Source organism: Ictidomys tridecemlineatus, chromosome 9 (assembly GCF_052094955.1).
Source record: "Ictidomys tridecemlineatus isolate mIctTri1 chromosome 9, mIctTri1.hap1, whole genome shotgun sequence".
Classification (NCBI taxonomy): Eukaryota; Metazoa; Chordata; class Mammalia; order Rodentia; family Sciuridae; genus Ictidomys; species Ictidomys tridecemlineatus.
Genome location: NC_135485.1, coordinates 75,858,584 through 75,864,850, shown reverse-complemented (window position 1 = coordinate 75,864,850; position 6,267 = coordinate 75,858,584). Strand labels below are relative to the sequence as shown.

The following is a 6,267-nucleotide window of genomic DNA, read 5'->3' as shown; positions in this document are numbered from 1 at the left end:
TACTTTTTATTATTATAGAACCAATTCATTCTAATTCTTTATAAGATAGTAACTCACATTTGTCATATCTAGTATTATCTGATTGATTTTAATTTTTAATTTCAAATAAATCAAAATATACTTGTGCATATATGGTACAAAGTAATGATACTATTCATAAATATGTTAAATAATGAAGTCAAGGTAATTCAGGTAATCTCTACCACCTCAAATATTTATCATTTTTCATGGTGAAAACATTTGAAATTTAATCCAAGCAATTTTGAAAGGTATATTATTATTTAGCATCTTCACAGCAATGAGCAATGTATCTCAAAAAAATAAAAAAAAATATGTGTCTCTTCAATCTGAGACTTTGTACCCTTTAATCATAATCTCCTCATTCTGCCCATCCCTCAGATTCTGGCAACCACTATTCTATTCTATGCTTCTAAGAATTATTTAATTGTTCTGGAATGTATGTATAAGTGAGAATATGTATTATTTGTCTTTCTGAGCCTGGATTTATTTACTTTCCATAATATTCTCCACTTCCATCCATGTTGTCACAAATGACAAAATTTCATTTTTCAGTGCTGAACAGTATTCCATTATGCATACATACTGCCTTTTTTTCCCCATTCTTCTACTGATAGGCACTTTGATTCCTTAACTTGACTATTGTAAATAGTGCTGCAATGAACATAAGACTGATGACATCTTTTTCACAAACTGATTTCAAATAATTTCCATAAATATCTAGAATTGGGATTAGTGGATGCAATCATTTTATAATACATTTTCCAAATTTGCTTATCCATAACTACAACCTTACAAAGCTATTAATCAAAGGTGTTCACACTCTACATAGGATTCAAAGCCAGTTCTTAGTTATACAGGTTAGAGAAAGTGCAAGTATAGTACTTGATCCCAAAGAAGAACAAAACCTTTGGCCTCCCTAGCAATTTCAAATGATAAAGGACTGATAGTCACTGCTGGAGAATGCTTTAAGGACATAGTTTCCAAAATGATGCAAAACTACTGTTTTCTAATCAAAAGAATAAATCACTGATCACCCCAGGAGGGATTAGGTAAGCCACACACATAGGCTACTTTCACATAGCCAAATGCCCACAGAAAATGTGAACAAAGGTAAGTCAAAAGGACAAATTAAAATAAGGTTGATGTCTAAATTCTTCAAAAATAATCTCAAGAAATTGACCAAGATGCTTAGCATAAACAATTTTTTTTGGAACCGGGGGTTGAACCCAAGGGCACTTTACCACTCAGCTCCAGCCCTAGTCCTTATTTTTTGTCTTGAGACAGGATCTTGCTAAGCTGCTGAGGCTGTTCTGACTCCACCTCCCAAGTAGGTGGGATTATAGGCAGTACCTGGCTCTGACATAAACAATTTACAGGGAAAAAATAATTTACACTGATATACAGGTTTCAGTCCACCCTTGGCTGACTCCTTTGGTTGGGGTTAAAGCAGAATATTATGGCAGAAGTGATGCTGGAGGAAAGCTGCTCAGCTCATTGCAGCCAGGAAGCAGAGAGAAAGAGAGAGGAGGAGGGGCCAGGGAAAAGATCAACCTTCCATCAGGGCATGCCCCCAGTGACCTGCTACCTCCAACTAGGTCCCAAACCCATGAGTCTTTCTAACTATCAATTGATGAATCCACTGGGAGAAATGTGCCTTCATGATTCTATCACTACCCAAAAGTCCCACCTCTGAACACTCCTGCATTGGGGAACCCTTCAACACATGAGAGTTTGGGGGATAGTGTAAATCTAAACAATGCTCATTCTTAGTTTAGAAAATAGCCAGCCTTCTCAATGTATCAAAACAGACTTGACACAAGCTTTTACAATCACCCTCTATAATAAAATGAGGATAAGATCATACAGCCCCTTTGACTGTTTAGAGGTAACCTTAGGCTCTGGATGACAAGCAGCCATCCCATCAGGTAGCCACGTATGGTTCTCCATACGTGAATTATAAGGAGGACCCTGGGTATGGGATGTTGCTGAGCACCTATGTTCAGAACATGACACAGCCAGTTAAATCTCTCATCATGAGGTGAGATTAAAGGACACATTACAGTTGAAACTAGGCAACAATCACAACAAGTAATATGAGTGCTCAACACAACAGGAAAAACTGAGTCCTGCCCTCTTATCTGAAGCTCCTATGTTCCAAAAAAAAAAAATTCAAAGAAACTGACTCACTAGTAACAACAACAACAACAGACAATCTTGACTACATCAAAAATAGAAACATTTATGTGTCAAACACACTACCAACAGAGTGAATAGATAACCCAAAAGATATAAGAAACTATTCACAAATTAAGTAAATGATAAAGGATCAGAAATTCATGAATACAAAGAACTCCAAGTCAACAATAATGAAAAAATAAAACAATTAAATTTTTGAAAAGGCAAAAGACTTCACAAGATATTCACCAAAAATCCAATAGATCTCTATTATTTACAAAAATAAAAATGAACAAGTTCTGGTGGGGATGTGGAGAAACTGGGACCCCTGCCTGCTGCTGGAACAATGGAAAATGGTGCAGCTGCAGTGGAGGACAGCATGGCAGGTCTTGGAAAACTTAACAGAAAGTCCTTATAACCCAGCCATTCAATATACCCCATTGAGGTGAAAGCAGAGACTTACAGAGATAATTCTACTAATCGAAGTATTACTCACAATAGCCAAAAAGGGGTCAATGACACAGACTTTCATGAATGGATGCATAAACAATATAGTGGACAATTAGTTGGCCTTAAAAAAAAATTCCAACATATACTAAAGTATGGATGAACCTTGAGAACATTATGCTAATGGAAATAAGCCAGTCAAATGCAAAAAAAAATATTATATGACTGCAACAGAGAAAGTCAAAGATGGCTGCCAAGGGTTGGGAGAGGTGGGTATGGAGACTTACTATTCAATGGTATGAAGATTGCATTTCAGAATATGAAAGAAAGGTCTGGAGGTGGATAACAGTGATGGATGTTCAGTATAAATGTATGTGATGCCACTGAACTGTACATATAAAAATGGCTGAAAGGGTAAACTTCAGCTTGCATATAATTTACCACACATATGTATACATGTGTAAAAAAAAGAATATTGACTCTTTCCTGAGTTTTGCGTCATACTTATCATAAATCCAAATTCTTGAATGGATGTCTACAAACTTGAATAATGTAATGGAATTTTATCAAAATCAAGATCCAAATTTACCTACCTATGGTAGATGTCAGTACAATCATGTTTTAGTGCCAGGAAAAATGCACTTATGACCAATCCCAGAATGACTGCCACAGTTATCTTTTCAAAAAGAAAAATGAACATAAAAAAGGTAAGAATTTAAATTAGAGTTAAGATTTTTCATGTCATTTATTATTATATGATATATATATATATACATTTTTCATGTCATTTATTATTATATGATATATATATATATATATGATATATATATATATAATCACATCTCTCCATTTCAATGAACACTTTAATGGTGTGGCCAGAGTCACTAGGAGAATATAAAGCAGTATATGTTATGAAAATGCTATCTAAATTAGATGGCAAATTAAGGTATCTTTTCTTCAGGGAATTGGCAGGACAACAAGTAGACTACTGGACAAGCTAAAATTACTCTCAGTGTCCACCAGGCACTGTCAGTTAAGGGTCCAGTTCAATTCAGGTACTGAACCCACAAATGCTACTAAAGTTGACAGACATGCAGGGATCTGGGGAAGTCATTTGGGAACAAATCAAACTCAATACTATAACAGTATTAAAATGTGAAATAATCAGTGAAAGACATTTATGGCATAAAGGAAAATAAAGTTAAAAAAAAATGAAGCATGATCTGTAAAGAATAGTTTGTGAGGACCCTAATTTGGAAAGACTTCCAAATAAATGCTGATGGTTCTACCAATGTGCAATATAAACAGGTAAACAAGAGTCTTTATTTCATACAGAATAACTTTTAAGAATATTCAATTTTTCAGTTTCAACACTCCATATTCTTAGGTTTTTTTTTCATTCCAACTTGACATCTTATACTACCAATAAGTATTAGGATGTTTCCTATAGTTTTCAAATATTTAACAAAACAAAGAATTGCATGACAATATCATGCACACTATTATGAGGTTACACATATTATTCTGTCTTACATTAAAAAAAGAAAACTAAGCATTAGTAGTGATAATGGCCATATATCTGATCTTTGTGTATCTAGTTTGTTTTAAACACAAAGATGAAAAAGGAGTTCTCCCAAAATGTTACTCAGTCTTTGTTCAAATATGTTGAACCAACATTTCTCAAGGATATGTTCTGAGGGATGTCTATAGCTTTCACTAAAAAAAAAAAAATCTATAGATGTTCAATATGTTAATAGAAACAATGAGAGATGAAAGATGGCGGCGAAGGGAGTGCATCACCCCAGTGCGCCGCATCACTGAGCCAGTCAAAGAAGATATGAAACGGCTGAAGGATATCTTGTTGGGAATTTCCAGTGAAATTGAGGCGCTACAGAATCTAATAGACAGGTTTCCATCGTGCGAGGTTCGGCAGTGGGAGCTCCATTTCTCCGCACGGAGGGTCGCATAGCCTGATTGCTCCGCGGCGGGTTGTCTGCGGCGCGCGCTGGGGATCGGCAGGGAGCCGGAGCGGGAGAACAGCGAGGAGAGGGAGAACAGCGATACGGATTCGGGGGGCCCCTGCCAGTGATACATCGGCAGCGCTTGGTGCGGAGTTCCGGCTTGAGACAGAGGAGAGAAGCGGTGGTTCCAGTCACCGGTCTGACCACGGAGGACAGCGGCCTCCATCTTGGAGAGATGATGTAATCATCCCATTGTTCTGCTGATCTCAGCTCATTCAGCTACGGAACAGGTGAATTCAGGCTGGTATTTGCCTTCGTCTAGCAGACAGATTTCTTGCTCAGGATCGGGACTAGGGATCCTGTGGAGAATACTCTTGAAGGCTCGTGCCTGGCAAGGTGTGCGCCGGGCACTGAGCAGCGGGACTTGGGTTCCCGGGACTTGGGTTCCCGGGGCTAACCGGGCCCAGGTCTGAGGAATCTGCGGAGACTGCCTGTGAAGGCGAGCTCCGAGTGGAGCGTGCGCTGAGCTTGGGGCGACTGGGTTCTGACTCCCGAGACAGTTTTGGCCTGGGGCTGGGGAACCCCGGGGGTCGCTCGCTGGGGCCAGCTCCCAGCGGAGAGAGTGTATCCGGATCGGAAAGGCGGGGTTCTTGCTACCTAAGCTGCTTTGGCCCAAGGCTAGGGAACCGGCGGTGACTGCTTCTCGGCCAGGGTCCTGCTGGGTGCTGTGGGGGCAGAGTGGAGCTTCCACCTGCGCCCAGAGCAGGCCAAGTGACCCGCCGGCGTGGTACCATGAAACCCCAAATGCAGCTGGTGCTGAAGAGAGAAGCCGCCCACGCTTAGAATAGGACCAGCGACCCACTGGCAAGACAGGCCAGGTAGCTTGCCAACGTGGTGGATACGTAACACTGAGGCAGTCGCGTCACACTGGTTGGAGTGGGGGTGGAGCAGGGTCGCCGCCAGGGTCCGGAGGGGGCTCAGCGACCCGTTGGAGAGGTAGTCAGGTACCCCCATTGGGAGTGGGGGCTGTGCAGAACTGCGACCCACCGGCCTAGAGGTCTGCCAGCGTGGTAGACACGTCACACCAATTGGAGTGGGGGCACAGCAGAGCCGCCACCCACATCCAGATCAGGACCAACGACCCCAGGGTGTGGTAGTTACGTTACCACAATTGGAGTGGGGTCAGAGCAGAACAGCCACCAGTGCCTGCAGTGGGGGCAGACCTGCGACCAATTAGCGTGGTAGACAGACCACCCTAATTAGGGGAGGAGCACAGCCACTACCCGCCCTGCAAGGGAGACTCCCCAACTATACAAGAGCAATATAAATAAATAGGAGGTAAATTTCAAAAACACAACAGTTGCACCAAGCAGGAAGAAACGCGAGCAGTATGAAAAGACAAGGAAAGAAAGGTCCACAAGCAATGCAGGTCAACTCAACTTTAGAAGAGGTAATAGCTGCAACAGACGGAATGTCAGATAAAGAGTACAGGATATATATGCTTCAGATGATCTGGAGTCTCAAGGAAGACATGAGACAGCAAAATCAGTCAATGAAAGATCACATTGACAAACAAATCCAGGAAGTAAAAGATCAATTTCACAGGGAGATAGAGGTAATAAAAAACAAACAAATTGAAATCCTGGAAATGCAGGAATCATTA

General features: G+C 40.8%; 1 pseudogene; it reads right to left on the bottom strand.

Annotated features, from left to right (window-relative positions):
* Positions 1–3,232: 3,232 nt before the first annotated feature.
* Positions 3,233–6,267, bottom strand: part of LOC144366462 (broad substrate specificity ATP-binding cassette transporter ABCG2-like) — a 28,795-nt pseudogene continuing 25,760 nt past the window's right edge.